This window comes from Neofelis nebulosa, chromosome 14 (genome assembly GCF_028018385.1).
Source record: "Neofelis nebulosa isolate mNeoNeb1 chromosome 14, mNeoNeb1.pri, whole genome shotgun sequence".
NCBI classification, from domain to species: Eukaryota; Metazoa; Chordata; class Mammalia; order Carnivora; family Felidae; genus Neofelis; species Neofelis nebulosa.
In genome coordinates, this window is record NC_080795.1 from 44,248,886 (window position 1) to 44,270,909 (window position 22,024).

A 22,024-nucleotide genomic window follows, 5' to 3' on the forward strand; every position below is an offset into this window, starting at 1 on the left:
GTGGCTGGTGTGTGTCTTTGTCATCAGAACTAATTATACTGAAGGTTAATGCATAGAGCTAATCAAATTGTTTTAACTATAGCAAAGGCTTTTCAAAAATAAAATCCTTTGAAGTAAAATCACACCCCCCTCTTCAGCCCTCCACAGCATCCTCTGCTTTACAACTGCAGCTGGAATCAAGGACTCAGTGGAGGGGCTGTCATGGCTGCTGCTCAGCCCAGAGGCATAAAATGCATCGCTTGGGGCGCCTGGGTGATTCAGCATCCGACTTTGGCTCAGGTCACGATCTCACGGTTCGTGAGTTCCAGCCCCACATCAGGCTCCGTGCTGACAGCTCAGAGCCCAGAGCCTGCTTCAGATTCTGTGTCTCCCTCGCTCTCTGCCCCTCCTCCTCTAGCACTCTGTCTCTCTCTACCAAAAATGAATAAACGTTTAAAAAAAGATCTTTAAATGCATCTCTTCATGCCTCTGCTCTGTTTTATATATAAACTAATGTCTCTGTTATCACTCGTGTTTAATAAACTGCATAAACTGAATTCCTCATTCCTATCTTGTAATTAACATTGGAAGAATTTTTTTTTTAATTTTTTTTTTTAACGTTTATTTATTTTTGAGACAGAGAGAGACAGAGCATGAACAGGGGAGGGGCAGAGAGAGGGAGACACGGAATCTGAAACGGGCTCCAGGCTCTGAGCTGTCAGCACAGAGCCTGACGCGGGGCTTGAACTCACAGACCGTGAGATCATGACCTGAGCCGAAGTCGGACGCTCAACCGACTGAGCCACCCAGGCGCCCCAGAATTTTTTTTTTTTAAGCATAGTATGTGACTTCCAATAAGCTACAAAGTTAAAAGCTTTCCTAGCCAATGGGGAAAACAATGATTTTTTTTTTTCTCCTACAGATTCTCTCTCTCTCCTTCTTTCTTCCTTTCTCTTCACTTAGATTCTTTATCCCCTTCTTCTTCCGTAACTCTCCTTTATCTCTCCCTCTTAAATCTTTCCCACCCTCCCTCATTTCCTTCTTCAGTTCCAGGATGTTCTATCCTCAGCTTGCCCATCTGTTTGGCAGCTGCAGTGTGCGCGCATGGGGATCACGGCGGGGAACATCCCTCTCTGTGACTGACATAGCCACTCTTCTTTTCTCTTTGATGGCTTGTCCTCTTGGAAAGGCAAGCCATACAGTCTTACCCCTCTGGCCAATCACGTCCCAGGTCTCCCTCACTGACGATAATAAAGTAATGATAATGAGGTCTATCTTTTTTTGGGTGGGGGGGTCATCTACTATGTGTCAGGCACTGTACTAGGTAGTTCCCAGTTTATTCTGCATGGTATTATTATTCCCATTTTACAGATGAAGACACTGAAGCTTACAGAGGCTAAATGGCTTGCTCAAAGTCATGTAACCATTGAGCGGCAGAGGTAGAATATGAGAATACAATTTACCTTTTCCTCTGCTCAAACCCTTTTCTGCAACCCTGCCTCTTCTCTTTTATCCAACCGAATTGGACTCATCTTTCAGGACTCACTGGAAGCATTCCCAGTCTTTTAGGTTGGCATTTAATACCCCAACAATGCATTCCCCCAGCATCCCATATGTCTCAGCACAGCACTTAGTACAGCGATTGCCTGCTTCATTGTCTATGTTGTATTGGCAGTGATTAGTAACGTGCCAGGAACACAACAGGCACTCGGTAGATACCTAGAGAAGAGTAAATGAACTAACAAATGAGCAAAGAGGCATTTTTAGAGAGGAGCCACAGGGCTGGTGAAGGTTTCTGAAGCTAGGGCATGTGGAAAACATTTGAAAGACTGGAGAAAGTTTAGCTTGAACAAATAGAAGATGCAGAAGGGCTCTCTGAAGGCTGTTATGGATGAGTCCAGACTTGTTATTAAGACCTTGAAGAGGAGATGCAGAACCAAACACTTGTGCTTTCAAGGACACGGATTTTTCTTTCATATGAAGTTTTGTAGCCACCAGATTGTTCCAGGAAGGAAACAACTTGCCTCCTCAGGCTTCAGGGATGTTGGAAGCCTTGGGTGTAGAAGCTTAAATAAACCTCTCCTCGGCAAACCCTCACATTCCAAGATTCTATGGAGTTGCCTGTGGAATTAGGAAATGAACTGGAAGATAAGGACTTTCTTCCCTATTTAAAAAAAAAAAAAAAAAGCTAAATATTTGCTTTCCAAGAACAATCTGCCTTAGGAGCCTTTCCAAGCACATAGTTTAAACAAGGGAGAAACTGAGAAATTTTTAGTGACTGGCAACATATAATTTGTTGAATCCCTGAGTTTCACTTCTGGCAATGGTAACTGAATGAATGAAAAGAATGATTACAGGTTAATATTGTTCGCTTTTTTGGTTAATTCACGGAGGGCTTGTAGTCAGTTATTAGGACTAGACCTTTAGTACACTTGGCTTAGTAGCTGACATATAGCAGGTGTTTTTAACATAAGTGGGATACTTCGCTTTTTTTGTGCTAAATTTTATCTTCTTCATTTCAGTTCCTCATTTTTGAGTCATATCTTTTTCTTTCTTAACGTAGCAATTTAGAGTCATTTGCATATTTGATAACATGCTTTATATATCTTCCTGTCCCCACTGAAAATATTAAAAGAATGTTTTATATTCTTTTGAATGATTATAAACAATAATCATCTTTACTTAAAAAAATTCACACTTAAATATTTAATGACCACTAGGTACTGAAAATAGCAAGAGGAGCTGTTTCAAAAAGTTGCCTTGAATGATCAACCTATAAACATTTCATTTATTCTGGAGAGGAAATATTATGGAGACTTGAGTTGTGTATTAGTTTGTTAGGTCTGCCATAACAAAGTCCCATACACTGGGTGGCTTAAATGCCAGACATTTATTTTCTCACCTTTCTGGAGGCTAGAAGTCCAAGATCAAGGTTGGCAAGGTGTCGGTTTTTTCTAAGGCTTCCTTCCTAGGCTTGCAGCTAGCTGCCATTTCCTGGTGTCCTCACCTGCTCTTCCCTCTGTACCTGTCTACACCTACATTTCCTCTTCTTTTTTTTTCATTTTTATTTTTTATTTTAGAGAGAGAGAGAACAGGCACACTCGAGCAGGGAAGAAGGGCGGAGGGGGAGAGAATCCCAAGTAGCCTCCATGCTCCGCGCCAAGCCTGACTTGGGGTTCAATTCTGCAAACTGCGAGATCATAAGCCAAAATCAAGAGTCAGATGCTTAATTGACTGAGCCACCCAGGTGCCCCCAAATCTCCTCTTCTTATAAGGATGCCAGTCGTATTAGATTAGAGCCCAGCCTAAGACCTCACTTTAATTACCTCTTTAAAGATCCCATCTCCAAATACAGTGACATTCTGAGGTACTAGGGTTAAGACTTCAACTAGTGAATTGTGGGGGGATGCAGTTCAGCTCACAGCCAGTTGCTTTGCTTTTCACTTTCATTTGTGGAGGACAGCATGTCTTCTCTGACATGTTCCTGTGATAAAACTGTTGCTGAGTTACACCGGAGAAGCACACTCAAAGACTTCAGAGATGTGGATATTTCTGAGTCCTTAAAGCGGGTTGGACAAACATGGTGGGTTGGACAGCCAACGTCCTAGGGCTGCAGATGGGAAATGAATGCAGCATAGCCAGGATGGGAAGCCAAGTCCGAATAAGATTTTTCAAAAGCCAAGAATTAGAACCACTAGCTCAGAAAAGCCTTCTTTCAATATATCCAGAATAGGCTGATTTACAGGGGAAGATGAAAGGAGGGCAACATGTGTATTTTGGCTGCTCGGAGGATGGTGGGGCTGGGAAGGGAGGAGGAGGGAGAAGTTATCATAAGGCTGCAGCCAGCCAAGGAGGGAGAACATCAAAGAGGAAGCTGATGGCCAGATGTACAAAGAGCTGATGCAGGGGAAGGGTCTGGGGGGAGAAACCAGAGGAATGTAGGCATCTGACGACATGGGTTCAGAGCCAGGAGGGGCCTTCAGAAAGGCACGATGGGTGACGTACACTGTGGGGCGTTTGGCTTTGAGAAACCTAGGGAGAATGAGCCTCAGGGGCCTTTAAAGTCAGGTTGGACCATAACGTAAACTGGAGGAATCTCGTCCAGAGGGCTCAGACCTGGCAAAGGCTGCTAGAAGCTGCTTTCCATCTCTAGCTCTTAATTCCCCAGCCTGACATCAGGACTTGTTCCAGTCTACGGGATCCATTGACTGAATGAATATGTCCTGAGAATCCCCACATTACAAGCTATGTTGGGCCAAGTGAAAGATGCAGAATCCTTAAAAGTTTGGGACTCATTGCTGGGGTAGCCAGGGAAGTGTTCCCTTCTCCTAGAGGTACCATTTGTCCATACTGTGCTCAGATGCCTGTCTCCCTGTGGCTGTCCTGTGTGATTGTCCCATCTACTGAAGGAAGCAGGCTCCTCCACTCCCCTAGTCCAGTCAAACTTGAATTTGTCTCCAAAATGCAGAGGAATAGGAAAGCCATTGATTTTACCTAGTTATGTTTCTGTACCCAAATCATTTAGTTCTACTATGTTATTTTTTGTTTCATGATTTGCCTCAGTTTTATCACCTATTCCATTTGTTAAACAGGTGTGCATTGAGTATCTATAGTGTGCCAGGATGGCGTGGTTTTGGATGCCGATGATACTGCAGAGTCAAGAGGGTCTACCTGTCGTGCTTTAGGGTCGCATGGGTCTTTGGGAAGGAATTCATATAGGATCCATGAGAGAAGAAGTCCTCAAGAGCTAGTAGAATGTACTCGTAAGCCATCCGGGGTGGTGCCTTCTGTAGAGAGGATATATTTTGCAACAAATTCAATTTCTTTAACAGTCACTAGTCTGTTTGGGCTTTCTATTTCTTCTTGAGTCTATTTTGATAATTGGTGTTTTCCTTAGTTCATCTCTATTTTCAAATCTATTGGCATACATTATAGGTCATAACACTATCTTTTAATATGGAGCATGGTACTCTTTAACAAAAGTGCTCAGTGTTTTGTTCCCATAGTTCACAAAGCTCATACCAAAATTCTGAAGGAATATTGAGACTGGAGGATGGTGTGCAGGGGGTGGGGTCGGGGGGAAGATGTCTCTATTGACTCTTAGGTTTCCCTGATAACACCTAGAACTTATAAGAGGGCTTTACAGTTTTGGAAAGCACCTTTTGCTTGCCTTCTCTCTCTTTCCCTCGCATAGCCCTTGAGAGGTAGACTTTACCACAGTTCCCAGCTACAGATAAGGACAAATCTGGTCAGAGATATTAACTTATTTATGACATGTAGATGAAGCTGAAGTCACTCGTAGATCATGCCAGTTTACCTAGGAGAGAGTTTAGAGATCATGTAGTTGACAGGTGTTTAATGGGTGGGCAGGTGGGGCATGGACCACCACAGAGCCTTTGGATAGACTTCAATGGGTCCCTACTTTGGATGGGGAAAAAAATTACATGCTTTCTCACTAACCTCTTAACTGCAGTTGAGCATTTCCTTCTATTATGATTGTAAAACCACAAACCACAGGAATAGTAGCATTACTGTATCACCAACAGAGACCACAGATATTTTCATGACACATTATAGTTGTCAGAGATAATTCAAAATATGGTTGATATGAATTGCTACTTTGAGATATATGAGTTAGTGGGCCCACCTTTTGTCCTTGTTATTTAATTGTTTTAAAGTACATTTGTATGGTAAAGGACCTGAATGTGAGACAGGAAACCATCAAAACCCTAGAGGAGAAAGCAGGAAAAGACCTCTCTGACCTCAGCCGTAGCAATTTCTTACTCGACACATCCCCAAAGGCAAGGGAATTAAAAGCAAAAATGAACTACTGGGACCTTATGAAGATAAAAAGCTTCTGCACAGCAAAGGAAACAACCAACAAAACTAAAAGGCAACCAACGGAATGGGAAAAGATATTTGCAAATGACATATCGGACAAAGGGCTAGTATCCAAAATCTATAAAGAGCTCACCAAACTCCACACCCGAAAAACAAATAACCCAGTGAAGAAATGGGCAGAAAACATGAATAGACACTTCTCCAAAGAAGACAACCAGATGGCCAACAGGCACATGAAAAGATGCTCAACGTCGCTCCTCATCAGGGAAATACAAATCAAAACCACACTCAGCTATCACCTCACGCCAGTCAGAGTGGCCAAAGTGAACAAATCAGGAGACTATAGATGCTGGAGAGGATGTGGAGAAACGGGAACCCTCTTGCACTGTTGGTGGGAATGCAAATTGGTGCAGCTGCTCTGGAAAACAGTGTGGAGGTTCCTCAGAAAATTAAAAATAGACCTACCCTATGACCCAGCAATAGCACTGCTAGGAATTTACCCAAGGGATACAGGAGTACTGATGCATAGGGGCACTTGTACCCCAATGTTTATAGCAGCACTCTCAACAATAGCCAAATTATGGAAAGAGCCTAAATGTCCATCAACTGATGAATGGATAAAGAAATTGTGGTTTATATACACAATGGAGTACTACGTGGCAATGAGAAAGAATGAAATATGGCCCTTTGTAGCAACGTGGATGGAGCTGGAGAGTGTGATGCTAAGTGAAATAAGCCATACAGAGAAAGACAGATACCATATGTGTTCACTCTTAGGTGGATCCTGAGAAACTTAACAGAAACCCATGGGGGAGGGGAAGGAAGAAAAAAAAAAAGGAGGTTAGAGTGGGAGAGAGCCAAAGCATAAGAGACTCTTAAAAACTGAGAACAAACTGAGGGGTGATGGGGGGCGGGAGGGAGGGGAGGGTGGGTGATGGGTACTGAGAGGGGCACCTTTTGGGATGAGCACTGGGTGTTGTATGGAAACCAATTTGACAATAAACTTCATATATTGGGAAAAAAAAGAAAAAGAAATGTCAATAGCAATAGTACCCTATTAAGTGCACCATATAAATAAATAAATATTTCTGATTTTAAAAAAAAGTACATTTGTTACTATATCTCCAGCTTTTAAAATATCTTGATAACTGTAGTTCAAATACTTGACCTCTTTCTTAGCCGTTACATTTATTCATCCGTTTGTTTATTGTGGTAATAGGTATATATAAGATTAAACATCTTAAACCATTTTGAAGTGTACAATTCAGTGAGTATATTCCCCTTGTTATGCAACCAGCATCACTGTCCAGAACTTTTCATCATCCCAATCAGAAAGTACCCATTAAGAAGTGACTCCCTTTCCCAAGTGACTTCTTTTTTACTTCCTGTCTCTATGAACTTGCTTATTCTAGATACCTCATAGAAGTGGAGTGATATAATTTTCATGCTTTTGTGTCTGACTTTTTTCACTAAGTATAATGTTTTTAAGTTCATCCGTGTTGTAGCGTGTATCCGAACATTTTTATGGCTCAATAGTATTCCGTTATATATATAGATAGATAGATATCCATTATATAGATATAGATATAGATATAGATATAGATATAGATATAGATATAGATATAGATACCTATTTTGTTTATCCATTCGTCTGTTGATGGACGTGGGTTGTTTCTACCTTTTGGTTACTATGAGTAATGCTGCTATGATCATTGGCATGTGAGTATCCATTTGAGCCTCTGCTTTCAATTTTTCTTGGATATATACCAAGGATGACATTGCTGAGAAATATGGTAATTCTCTGTTTAACTTTTTGAAGAACTGCCAAACTGTATTCCACAGTGGCTGCACCATTTTACGTTCCCACCAGCAATGCACAAGGGTTCCAAGTTTTCTGTATTTTTACCAACGCTTGGTATACTGCGTTTTTAAAATAGTAGCCATCCTAGTGGGTGTTGCATTTTATGTTAGGCATTTAACAAGTTTATTCTGAGAAGGGATCATGGGCTTCACCAGACTGCCATGGAAGTTCTTGGTACAAATAAAGGTTAAGAACTAGGATGAGGGAACCAAAGCCCAGAGATGAAGTGATTCACCGGCAGCACCTATGACTTAAGACCAAGTCTCCCAGGGCTCAGGGGAGCTCTTTTCTCCTCCTGCCACATGGTCTCTTCTCATGTAGACATTTGCCCCAGCCAGTGGTCAGACTGAGTCAGGGCTGGAACCAAGCCATAAACCAACCAGCCACTGAAGCTGAGGCCAGCCCCAGGCACAGACGAGACAGACATAATCCCTGAATGCGAACCGCTGTAACCTAAAACTACCACACACAACCACAGCAACTAACTTTTTATTCACTCAACAAACATTGAGTACCTTGTGTGAGATCAAATTCCATGTTCAGTTGGAGTGTCTAAGGGGCATCCAAAGGGACATCCCTTGGAGATGCTCAACTGCTAGTTTGGTTTACAGGTTAAAGCTCAGGAGGGAGAAATAACCCTGCCTATGTTTCCTTTAAATACAGAATGGTGTCCTGAACTGTCACTCCTGGATCAGGAGCCTCTAGCTCTGCAGAGACAGCTTAAGATGGCTTCCTTTTTCCTGATAATCTCCTTGTGCCATTTTCTTATGAGCTTGCAGTCAACTGTGGCTCTTGAATCTTCCCACACCTGCCACCACGCTTGTCAGTTGGTGTTAAAAATAACAGTAGCTAACTTTTATTAAATGTGAATTCTGGCTTTCCACTGTGTGACCATGAATAAGTAACAAACCCACCCTAACCTCCAGTTGTCTCACTTGTTTTTTTTTTTTTTTTTTTTTTTTTAATTTTTTTTTTCAACGTTTTTTATTTATTTTTGGGACAGAGAGAGACAGAGCATGAATGGGGGAGGGGCAGAGAGAGAGGGAGACACAGAATCGGAAACAGGCTCCAGGCTCCGAGCCATCAGCCCAGAGCCTGACGCGGGGCTCGAACTCACGGACCGCGAGATCGTGACCTGGCTGAAGTCGGACGCTTAACCGACTGCGCCACCCAGGCGCCCCCAGTTGTCTCACTTGTAAAATGGGGATGATAAGGAGTGGGAATGACCATGCAGACAAAGGGCTAGCACGGAGACTGGCACAGAGGAAACATTCAGTAAATGCTCGTTGCTGTTATTGTCAATTTTAAAATTTATTATTAAAAAACACTTTGTGCATTGCAAAATGGAATTAACAGATCCCACTCTATGGTCACATCTTTAAATCTAGGAATTAGGTCTTTTCATCTCTGGGTCTAAGGCATCTGGCCTAGTAGCCTCCCACTAAACGTGTACTGAATGAATGAATGTATGAATGAGAGATGACATTTATTAATATTATTAGCATTGCTAATTTCTATTTATTTACTTGAGCATCTACTGACATATAAAATAGCATTTTTAACCATTTTAAACCTTAAATCAGATATTGGTCTTAGAGAAGAATCTCTATTGAATTGACTACATGAGTATTTTAGAAAATATGCATACTTAGCAAAATAGTCTAATAAATTTATTTTTTCAAATGGCAAAATCTGTACCATCAGATCCATCCCTTCATACATAGAATACATTTTTATTGAGCAGCTATTCTGTAGCAGGCTCGGTATCAGTAGTGAATTCTCTGGGTAGTAGGTAAATTGCAGTTGGCTTAAGCTAACAGTGGTTTTATGAAAAGAGATTTAAATATCTCACAAGAAGTTTGGAGGTCAGTGATTCCCAGCTGGTGGCAGCAGCTGGTGGCAGCTGTTTTGTCATTGAGGCCAGAGTTCTTTCTAGCTTTTAGATGTGTTGTCCCAGGAGATTGGCTTTCCTTCCTTGGGCTTTTGCCTTGTAGTCACAAGGTGATTGCCGTAGCTCCAAACATCACTTTTTTCCATGATCATGGTCAAGTCAGGAAGAGAATAAAGAGGACTTTTACATTCCTCGGTTCATGCCTTTTGTCAGAGACTAGAACCTTTTCTGGAAATTTCAGTAGAGTTTCCCTTACTCCTCACTGGCTCAAACTGGATTGAATGCCCACTCCAACGACCTAGTCTGGAGAGTAAGATAACCATGACTGACTTGGTTCAGTAAGGAATCCTTCCTGGTGGGGTGGGATCTGCCCTCATGGAGCTCATGGGCACCTCTTTTCTGCTTGAAATCTTAGGCAAGGGAGTAGGAAGGGGTCAAGGAGAGGAATGAATTTTAAGTCGTCAACCTCTAGTGTTGTCTACTCTATTGTGGTAAGCCATTTTCTTGAAAGCACACAAAATGGAAGGAAGGAAGGAATAATTAAGGTGACAGATGAGAGAGAGCACAAGAAAAAAAATTACCCAAATGGTTGGTGCATGTTAAAAAAAAACTAAAAAAGAATGTCAAAGCCTTAAATATTATTACTGGTTTTTTTTTGCAAATTTAAGGCTTGTATGATAAATGGAAATGTATTAAATGCAATTTAAATGTGTTTAATGCAATTTAAAACTTGTATAGTAAATGCTTTATGAATTTTTCTAGGAATCTTGAAACATAGCTGGCTGAAATCCATACATATTGTCCGTATCCTATAGCATGCCGAGATTGATCCTATAACTTCCATTCTCTGGTACTGGTTTTGCCTCAAGAGCTAGAGTAAATGTGCATCTCCAACCTTTAAACACTTTTTAAAACATTTTTTGTTATGGAAGTAATATGTGCTTATTTTTGCCCTTGTTATCTATTGGATTCTTAGAGGTTCTCTCATGCAAGAGTAGATTTAATCTTGTTTCTGTAGAAGTTTAGAAATGTAAATGTCCAGGCATGCTGCTTCGAGTCTTTTTTTCCAGGACTAACCTTTGAGAGGTGAGAAGAAAGTTATAAGAAACCTTCTTCAAGTCACGGTCTGATGCTGTTTTCTCGTGTCACAGGACCCCAGATATGTGCCTGTTCCTTCATTCATCTAACAAATAGCTATTGAGTCACTTAGTGATGGGGGTGTTGGGAACACTGCTGGGAACAAAATAGGCAAAAATCCTTGATCTCATGGATCATGCATTCTAATAGAAGAAACAGACAATCAAAAATAAATAAGTAAAATATATTTGAGAGAAGTTGATAAATGCTATGGAGGAAAATAAAGCCAGAAAGAGGGTTAGGAGTGCTGGCTGGGATGGGGGTGGGGAATTTTAGATCATGAAAGGGAAGGCTTCACTGAGAGGGGGCGCTTTCTACACTCCCCCAAAGGTGGTGGGGGGGTGGCAAGTCACTGAATCCAGAATGTTCAGACTGAGGGAACAGCAGGTAAAAGCATGCCTGAAGTGTTTAGAATAGCAATGCCAGTGTAGTGTGGCTTAGAGAAGTAACATGTGGGCCTTTGGGAGCCATGGTTAGACTTTGGCTTTTCTCTCAAAAAGATGGGAACCGTAGAAGGGTTTTAAACAAAGGAGTGAGGTGATTTCCCTTGTGTTTAAAGGATCACTCTGGCTGCTGGATTGAGAACAGTCTGTAGAGGGGCAAAGGGAAATGCCAGTTGGGAAGTTAATGCCATCATCCAGGTGAGGGATGTTGGTGGAGGTGATCATCTCTGGAGTGTAATGAAGAATGAAGAATTATTTTATTTTGTGGCAAGTTTCCCAAAACCTTCTTGAACAGTGCCAGTTGCTGGGAATTTATGGATACAGCCCTACAGTTACAACTAGGGAACATTCATGTAATATAAAGTCATGCAGATCGCACCCTTGTCTAGCTGTGTGTGGAAGTTTGTCGTTTCTTGTAGGTTAATCCTGAAGAGTATGAGTTGTAGACTCAGTTTCCCGGATTTGAATCCTGGCTTGACCACTTACTACCAGTGTGACCTTACTCTAAACTCTCTGTGTCTCAGTTTCCCACCTGTTAAATGCGGACAACAGGTTGTTGCAAAAAGTGAGGAGTTAATACATGTACACCATTTAGCATTGTGTTGATATATAACCATTGCTCAGTAAACATTAGCTATCATTGTAGATATGGATATAACCATTTATAAAGGTCAAGGAACAGCCCTACCTAACTTAATTTCTTTCACACTGTGGTGTACTAGAACTGGAAAGGAACTGAGACATCATTTAGTCCAACCCTAGCAATCAAAGTGACATGCCCCACCCCCCTCCCCAAAAGAAGGAGGTTATGTAGCTAATGTGGCAGAGTAGGGATCAGAACATGGACCACTGGACTCCCAGTCTGCTGTTTTTTGTGCTATGCCATATTGCCTCCCTATAGCCTTCAATATAATACCAGGTGGGGATAATAATAATCGTAATAACCACAATAAGTGATTTTTTTTGACTCTCACTTTGTGCCAGGCACCATTCTACATGTTTTACACACATTCACTTACTTAATCCTCATGACAACCCTATGAGGTAGGTAAAGTCATTGTCCCCATCTTATAGAAGAGGAGACTGAAGTTAGAGCAACTTGCCCAGGATGGGGAATGTGTGTTAGGTGGGGCACATGGGTGGCCTGAGAGTCAGGAGGCTGCCCTACCATTACACCGCATGATCTACATTCGCTGCTTGTAAAATAGGGACAGTGAATCCTGTCTTGAAGGTCCCTTTCGGTTTTAAAGTTTGCACATCCTAAGTACTTTGTGATTATCAGGTCGGTAACAAATACCACGTTAGTTCATTAAACGTGCTGTCTTATTAGCTGATCTTCATTTTAATGATCAGCTGCAAGAAAGACTATTTGTAGAACAGCCTAGAAACCAAAGTCACCAAGGCTGTGAGGGATGCTTGAAATGTTATTTCTGGCTTCCATGGCAACCCCAACATAGGGCGTTAAGCTTAATGGAGTCAAGTACAGCAGCTGGAGCCGAGCACTCGCCCAAGCGTTATGAGTGACGAGGAAGCAAATAGCAGGCTCAGTAGTTGTCCTTTTGTGTAACCCACGGTCTCGGTATATTTTAGGGAGCGGAGACCTACGCCAAGATGAGTAAGGATGGAGGAAATGAAGCATCGTATCAAAGTGGAGAGAGGACAGTTTCCAAATGAGTTGGAGAATGAGAACGACCTAAGTGCCTGGGGAAGTCACTGTGGAGAGAAGGGTGGGGGAGGCGTGCAGAGGTTTCAGGGAGGGGAGGAGAGTTGGCCCCACTTTCACCAAGCTTGGAGGCACTAGGCCTTCAGGTGAGCTTTGTGAAGAGGACTGAACATGCCCAGTAGTATTTTTGTTTGTTTGTTTCAGTGTGTTTGGAGCTCTCAGTAGGAACCCACTGCGGATGAGCGTGGTGGCAAAATGCAGATACGTTGAGGAGTTGAGGGGACCACCAGGGCCAGTGCGGGAAACAAAGCTCTCTAGGTATTGTAAGCAGAAAGGGATTTCAGGGGCGCCTGGGTGGCTCAGTCGGTTAAGCATCCGACTCTAGGTTTTGCCTCAGGTCACGATGTCACGGTTTCATGAGTCCAAGCACCACATCGGGCTGTGCGCTGATGGTGTGAAGCCTGCTTGGGATTCTCTCTCTCTCTCTCTCTCTCTCTCTCTCTCTCTCTCTGTGTGTGTGTGTGTGTGTGTGTGTGTGTGTCTGCCCCTCCCCTACTCACGCTGTCTCTGTCTCTCTCAAAATAAATAAATAAACTTAAAAAAAATAAAGGGATTTCATACTGGGAATGAGGTACTTACATAATTGTTGGAAAGACTGGAGAAGTGGGAATTGGGTCTGTCACACAAGAATTCATTGCTGGGATCAGAATGCTCCTGTCACCATAACTGCATCCAAGAAGCTGGTGAGCAGATACTAGAACACCAAGCCTGTCTTTCTACAACCTTTCTTGCCAGCAGAAACAGACTCCACCTTGTTTCCTCCTTTGTGAGGATATCTAATTGGTGGTACCTGTTACCCAGAGCCCTAGCTGCCCCGGGGTCTGGGAAGTATGGTTCTTGTTGTTCTCGCTTCTGCACTATTGGAAGACTCCTGAAAGAGGTAGCACTTCGTGCTGAGTGCCAACTGACGTTCCATCAGTGGTGATTTCAGGTGACATCTGAACTAACTGGGGCGAGCAACAGAGGTACAGGAGTGGGACACGGAAGAGAGAGGCGTTGGGAGGGTCCCGTTGCCGACCTAAGCTGTCTGCTCCACCCCTGAAAGTCCTTCAGGCAGACTCGCTCCAGGGTTAGATACCAACGGGGCAGAAACTCAACTCCTAAAGATGAGAGAACTGTCTTAAAATTCTCTCTGGTGCCTTCTCCATTAGTTTATACATAGAAGATATTAATTTACATCTGACACCAGGCTGGGGTCTTGAAGGGAAAGCAAGGGGTGGGAGGGTGGGCTTGGAGAGACTGGTTCTGGGTTGGGCCAGGGATGGAGAAGAGTGATGTCTGGGCTGAGTCAGGAGCCCCTAGAATGTCCCCTAAAGGAGGATGGCACACAGTGGTTCCCCATTGGCTCTTTAGCGAAGTCCAAACTTCTTCTTCTTTTTTTTTTAAGCAACTCGATGCCCGATGTGGGACTTAAACTCATGACCCTGAGATCAAGAGTCATATGCTGTGCTGACTGAGCCAGCCAGGCACCCCGTAAAGTCCAAACTTCTTAATAGGAGGTGCACGCAGCCCTCCCTACCTGGCCCTGTCATCCCCCATGGTGCCCTTCAAGACCCAGCCATACCACACCCCCTGTGGTTACCCATGCACGTGAGCCCCCTACCCTGTTCCGACCTCCAGGCCTTTGCTCACACTGACCCTTTGCCTAAAGTGCCCACCCCAACTCTGCCTGACCAACACCTGCTCGTCCTCTACTAATAGAATAATATAACAAAATAATGTAGTACCCATCAGCTTCTCCAGCATCTCCCTTTCCGCCATCTTGGGATCAGTGCTCTCCTCCAGGCTCCAGTTGCTTGTGTTTTTCATAAATCTTATGAATCTGTCTTTCTTTAAAAGGTTGTCAGCTCCTCCCAGGCTGAGATTGGTTCTCATACTGTATCTCCAACGCCTAGCACAAAGAGGGGGGTTCTATAATGTTTGCATAACTCAGCCAAACCAGAATGATGAGAGAAGTGTCTCCAAAGACCCATTTTGCCTTTGCCGGCAAAGGGCTGTGGAAACCGCTCTCCCTTCCCTCTGTGTGTGCCTGCGCCCTCCCCTTGCAGGGAAAGGGGTGCAAGACTCCGTCAGAGTCAGAGTCAGAGTCAGAGTCAGGGCCTCTATCCCCTTCCTCCTGGCTGTTATCTGTTCGGCCTAACCCTGCACGGCTATTCCCGGGCCTCTCTGCTCTGCTCCCGAGTTCCATTTGCCAAACTCCCAGAAAGCAGATGAGGCAATTGCTCAATTTATTAAGTTAAAACGCTCCTGTGGGTTAAATGCCCACTGCTTTTTTAAAGCTGCCTACGCTGTTTTTCACTTTGCAGAGAGAAGAAATCACCTAACTGTTTCCCAGTACTTTCTGTGCTATCTCGTGGGGGGACGGGCCCCGGGTTTTGAGGGTGTGTGTGTGTGTGTGTGTGTGTGTGTAGGTTACGATGTTAAGATATGAGTCATTTCTCAATTTGGGAAAGGAAGAAAGACAGCGAGAGGGATTTTGATAGAGAATACCAAACTCACTCTGCACCTATTCAGTCACCTCGGTGAGTTTTAAAACCATCGATTATTTTAGGACTTCTTTATATTTTTCTTTATCGATTGGGAGAAAGCCTGTTTGTAAGACAAACTCTGAGAGAAGATGTGAGGGGCATTTTTTTTTTTTTTTTTTAGTGAAACTTTAACAAACTGCTTTACCTTGCAAGGAAATTCATTCAGTTCATTGGAAACTGTTTTCTCCAGGGCTAAACCGGGGCAGCTTTCTCTTTGGCTCCTTTGCAAAGAAAATTGTCCAGGGTTCTGGAAACCACAGTTGTTGAACCTCATATGATGTCTTTTCTTTCAGCTCATGTAACAGCTACTAGAGAAGACTGGTGTGATGTGGCATGTTTTTTCTTTCTTTCTTTTCCTTTTTTTTTTTTTTCTTTTCCATTTTGCTGGCTCATTGGTACACACTCCCTGAGGGCCTGAGAGAGCTGTGTTCCTAAAGGAATTTATGACAATCATCAGGGACGACTGAAATTTGAGCTGGTGTCGGTCCAGAATCCCTCACTGCTACCCAAAGATGCAAGTTCATTCACTAGAACCTTCTTTTTTTTTTTTTTTTTTTTTTTTTTTTTTTTTTTTTTAATTTTTGGGACAGAGAGAGACAGAGCATGAACGGGGGAGGGGCAGAGAGAGAGGGAGACACAGAATCGGAAACAGGCTCCAGGCTCCGAGCCATCAGCCCGGAGCCCGACGCGGGGCTCAAACTCACGGACCGCGAGATCGTGACCTGGCTGAAGTCAGACGCTTAACCGACTGCGCCACCCAGGCGCCCCTAGAACCTTCTTTAAAAAAGAACAACAGCAGCAAAATCTCGTTGTGACATTGGAGAGTATATTTTGCACAAAAGCTTCCCAGTGTGCGTCTCCACAGCCAGATAGCACCCATCACCCATCCCTCCCAGTGCACTTGTCTCCGTCTGCTCTGCAGACGTTCTCCCTGGTAACAGCCGGGGAAGGTAGAAGCGGAGCAGACGTGGCCGTAGTGAAATTCCAGCTGCTGCCCGGGACCTTTGGTTCAGCTTGTGGGTGTTGGAAAGACCTTAATAGAATAAGGATTGACGTTCTGACCGTATCTCCTGTGTCCTTGAGAGAAGCACTTGGTATGTGGTGGCTCGACTTTTTACCCAGCTCATTGGAACAAGCAGGTCTGTGATAAAGAACACAAGGGGCGCCTGGGTGGCTCAGTCGGTTAAGCGTCTGACTTCGGCTCAGGTCATGATCTCGTGGTTCGTGGGTTCGAGCCCCACGTTGGGCTCTGTGCCGACAGCTCAGAGCCTGGAGCCTGCTTCGGATTCTGTGTCTCCCTCTCTCTCTGCCCCTCTCCTGCTCTCTCTCTCTCTCTCTCTCTCTCTCAAAAATAAATACACATTTAAAAAAAGGAGAAGAAGAACACACAGAGCAGAGAAAAAAACTGGAGGGGCTCTGGCAGGATGGGGGCCTGGCCAGCCACAACATCCCTTCCCTCAGCCCTCTTCCATCTTCTTTCTTCCCCAAGCAGGCATTCAAAGCAGGACAAATGGGAGCCAAGGGGGAGTCCGTGGAAATCAACTCCATCTGGCTGTACTTGTTACTCTTCTCTTCAGTAGTTGGCCAAGAGGTAGAGCACGTATTTGCTCTGTATTTTTGCTGTTTGTGGCTCCTTGTTCAGAATTACAGTCTCTAGCGACTCTTCTTTATGGTCAAGGGTCGGGCTGTTCTGGCTGAGCCTATGCCATAATTAGGATGACCAGATAATGATTCACCTTACCCTGCATCATTCCACAGGCTTCTGTATGCTTGTCTCACCGAACCCCTGGACTGTAAGCCCCCAGAGGCCAGGGACTGCATCTTCTACCCGTCAACACCAACAACTGCAGCACTGTAGTTTGCCCATAGTGCCTTCAGTTCTCTCCCCTCTGTCTACCAGCCCTGAGCCAGGGGGTGGTGAAATACAGATGAATAAAGCCCAGTGGTGACTCCAGAGGTCTGTCCTGCTGTTTTGTGGGTTTGCAGGCCAGTAAGTCTGGTATTTGTGGGATGACATCATGGCACATTGTCACGAATGGTGCTTAGTGTCGGCACTGCCTGGTGAGGCACAAGGCACTTTTGGACGTGGATGCGTGCAGCAGGTGAATCCCTGGGGCTAAGGCACAGTGGTGCCCCCACCGCAAGGCACTGGCCCAGGGTAGAGAGTGAAGAAGACATGTGCCCTGGGGGAGTGTGTCTTGAGTTGAGCTTTAACTCCCGGGGCTCATCCAGTCTCTGCTTCCAGTCCTCCCCAGATTTCATCGAGGGAAAAATGTGTTAATTGGCAACCAGGAGTTGCAGTTAGGTAAGGCTCTTCTCTGGGACATTTTCCTGCTCATAGGAGACTCTTTACATCACATCACATACTGGGAAGTAGGGGCTAACAGTGCAGGTCCTAGCACCAGACTGGCGTGGGTTTGAAATCCTTATCCCACCACCACTCTTTTGCCCCATGCCAGTGGACTTGCTATTCAGACTCTAAGGGTCAGCACTGGGGGCAATAATGGTGCCTGCCTTATTTATTTTCTGAACCTAGTTGAAAGCCAGGACATAGCTGACACGTACATGATCCAACATCAGAAGAGAACATGGGAAAATCCAGGATGTATGGTTGCCATACTTACAAGGTCTCTCTTGGTCTTGGAAAGGGCTCCCTTGATACTGTCTTCTCCTCTGGACTCTTGGCTCAGTGGTACATGATCTTTCTGGCTCACATACCCCTTGGGATGGAGCTCTCAGATTTGTCTCAAGAATCAATGGAAAGAATTACAAGTGCAGATTCCCAGGCACTAGCCCCAGAGAGTCAGATTCACTGCCTAGGGTGAATTCACTGACTAGGTCTAGGGTGCTGCCTGGAGCTCGGCATTTTAAATACACACCCCAGGTGTTTATTCTTTTTTAAGTTTATTTATTTTTAGGGGAGAGAGAGAGAGAGAGAGAGAGAGAGAGAGAGAGAGAGAGAGAGAGAGAGAGAATAGCAAGTAGGCTCCACCTTGTCAATGCAGAGCCTGAAGCAGGGCTAGAACCCCTGAACCATGAGATCATGACCTGAGCCGAAGTCTGGAGTCAGATGCTTAACTGACTGAGCCACCCAGAGGCCCCCACACCCCAGGTGTTTCTGATGTCATCAAGACATTGAGGTTACTGCTGTGGGGGTTCTTTCTTATATCTCCACTGACCAGTGCTCCCAGTTCCTGGAGGAGTATCTGCACCTTCTCTCTTCCCTGTCCTTCCACCCCTCCCAGTCATACATGTACATCAAAAAGATGATGGAGCATCATACCTGGAACTATGTGGATACCAGGGATTCGTAGAAGATACCGCATGTGGCTGGGTAGCTCCATGCGTGAGATGCTGGTGGGAACACGTCCAAGCAGAGGTAATTGGGGGAGGTACCCGAGGACTCAGAGGAAGGCCTAATTTAGGCTGGTGGGGTGGGGGCATCAAAAAAAGGTTTTCAGAAATAGGTGCCCACAGGGTTGAGTCCTAAGCTGAGGAGGCAGCCTAGAGAGGATGTAGGAAACTACAGACTAATATTGTCAGGGGATAAGGTATAGGGTAGGGAGGGCTGGGCCAAAGCCTTTATTAGTTCATTCTCCCATGAACATGATTATTTTTTAAAGTTTATTTGTTTATTTTGAGAGAGAGAGAGAGCAGGGGAGGGACAGAGAGAGAGAGAGAAGGAGAGAAAGAATCCCAAGCAGGCTCCGTGCTGTCAGTGTGGAGCCTGATGTGGGGCTTGACCCCACAGACTGTGAGATTATGACCTGAACTGAAATCAAGACTCAGACGCTCAACCGACTGAACCATCCAGGCACCTCTCCCATGAACATGATTGATCATGCTGTCAGTGACCCTTAGGTGGTGGCTTTGGAAGAAATTGCTTTGATGAAAGAGTATCCTGAGAATTTACAGCTGCCAGGTTTAGCTATTGTGATTCTGATCAATGAAACTCACCAAAATATTCGTTTATAGGAAAGTTCTGCTGTAAAGAGAAGAGTAAGTTCCATTTGTGGGAGAGTCTCTCTATTCTCTCAGACCAGGAATGCCATTGATGAGAAGGTTGGGGCGGTGGGGAGTGGGGGGTGGCGCCTGGGTGGCTCAGTTGTTTAGGCGTCCGACTTCAGCTCAGGTCATGATCTTGCAGTTCGTGAGTTCAAGCCCTGCGTTGGGCTCTGTGCTGACAGCTCAGAGCCTGGAGCCTGCTTTGGATTCTGTGTCTTCCTGTCTCTCTGCCCCTCCCCTACTTGCATTCTGTCTCCCTCTCTCTCTCAGAAATAAATAAACATTAAAAAAAAAAAAAGAAGAAGGTTGGGGCATTATGGTTGGGTGGGATCTAAGGGCCCAGTTGCAAAGGGTCTGGTTGGCAAATCGGTTTCATTCCCCAAGCCCCCTCCAGACACCAGGTGGAGGGAACTCAGGGTGCCAAGCCGGGAGCTGTGCTGTGGCAGAGCTTTGATTCTGAGCCTGCGATTGATTAGGGGTCTCACAGGTGCCAGGTCGGGAAGCCGGGGGGATGGCGTGCAAAGCTTGGGATTTGCCATCCTGGCTTGAGATTTTATCACGTGACTGGCTGACAGGCAGATGTTCTTTCCCTATGGTTTATACCCTTGGGTTTTTGAGCCCTATGTGCAGGGCTTACCATTTATGCCAATTAGATTTCATCTTGTTAGTTTTGACTCATCATTCCAGCACTCAGAAGTCCCTTCTGGTCCTGACTCCGTAGTTTGGCTTATTCGCAGTTGCTCCCGGCATCATGTGTGGTGGTGTTGAGAGACCCGTGAGTGCCCCAGCATTTGGAAAAATGTTTGGAAAATCTTACCAAGTGGGGAATGATTTGCTAATGAGTCCAAAGTATGTTTTAGATGCCATCAAGAAGCCCAGGGTGTTTCCCTAATAGAATATAATCAAGTTTTCAGGATGTTCCCCAGGGATTCTTTAGGAGGTTGTGAGTAGACCATAATGGATTCACAGAGGGCCGTAGCTCATCAACATTTACTGTCAGATGTCTGGCAGGGGTTATACAGCAGCTGGCGACTGACTAATAAGGGAAGTGGAGACGGAGGGACTTGACCGTGGTCTTTGCAGCCCTAGCCAAGGATCACGTGCCCCAATCAAGTGCCCTAAGTACAGGGGAGTTGCAGGTTAAGTCACTTTGGGGGCATAGGATAAAAAATAGTCTAAACTGCCTCTGAAATATCCATGAAATCACCTGTAAGTCCCAAGAACTAGTCACAGTCTGGAGGAGGCACAAGGTGACAGAGCCACACAAGGTGGCCTCAGGGGCCATGTCTCAGGCATCTGTGGACATGTACTCATTGAGCATGACACTGGGTAGGGTTGTGGTGCTGTGTTACATGGTAGTCTTTTTTTTTTTTTTTTAATTAATATTTGAGAGAGAGAGAATCCCAAGCAGGCTCCGCTTTGTTAGTGCGGAGCCCGATGCGAGGCTTGAACTCACTAACCGTGAGATCATGACCTGAGCCGAAGTCGGACACTCAACTGACTGAGACACCCAGGCACCCCACATGGTAGTCTTTTCTCTTGGTCTGTCTGTCTCTCCAGCTGTCTTTCTTTGACCAACCCATATACCACAATTCACATAAACCAAACGCTTATGGGATGCAGTTTCCCTCGGCCCTCCATCACCCACATCCATCCTGCAGTTTCCCCAGGCCTTGCTCCTACTGATCTCTCAACAAGCACTTGTCAGATGAATGAGAATGGAAATGACCAGCAGCCGGATTTACTGGGCTACTGCTATTCAGGGAGGCAAGCATCTGTTTTATCATTTTATTCAATTTTTAAAAAGACAAATAGGCATGGAGCAGAGAGAAGCCCTTGGCAGGAGGCAGGCAAGTTTGAGCCATAGCTTCCAGGCTGTGATTCCAGGGAAGGAAGGGCCAGTGCAGTCCTGGTGTATCTTGAGTATGCTGAGGGTGACAGGTCTAAAAGAATAAAATCCTTCCTGAGTATTGCTTGGCGGTTAAGAGCGTGGGGTACAGAGGCAGACAAAATGGGTTCAGATCCTGGCTCCCCTCCTTCCTAAATACGAGGCCCTGAGCTAGTTATCTGGCCGTTCTAGGCTCATTGTCATCACCTGTAAAATGGGATAGTAACAGCACCTACTCCCTAAGGTGTTCATGAAGAACAAAGAAGCCAACAACTGGAAAGTATTCAGAACAAGGCCCAGTACTCATTAAGTGCTCAATAAACAGTAGCTATAAATTATTACTATATTCTTCTGAGTTTCACAACATCCCTGGCAGGTATTATTGTCACCATTTCACAGAAGAAGAGAGTGAGGGTCAGAGAGGGTAAGGAGAGGCACGAGACCACATGGACAGAAGGTGGCAGAGGCTGGACTTACACTCAGGTCATAGGACTGTCTGTTGTATCACTAAGCATTTCAGAGTTCCTTTTCAGTCTCCGGATGAAATTACTTTACCCTTATTATAGATACATATTTTCCTTCCTCAAACATGCTTTGATCTTCCCAGGCAGATGGCACCAAATATTTACTGTACAATTACATGGCCGTGATTGAATTTAGCCAGAGCAAGGGAGGCTGATTAGTCAGGGCTCTGCAACCCTGAGGAGAGGAAATCCTTCCAAGGTTGC

General features: G+C 44.7%; 1 protein-coding gene and 1 non-coding gene across 4 annotated transcripts in view; both read left to right on the forward strand.

Moving 5' to 3' along the window:
• MATN2 (matrilin 2) overlaps positions 1-22,024 on the forward strand; it is a 136,279-nt gene that overhangs the window by 21,555 nt on the left and 92,700 nt on the right. The window lies entirely within an intron of this gene.
• On the forward strand, positions 16,568-16,652 carry TRNAR-UCG (transfer RNA arginine (anticodon UCG)). The gene has a single exon. It is a non-coding gene; the product is annotated as a tRNA-Arg (tRNA).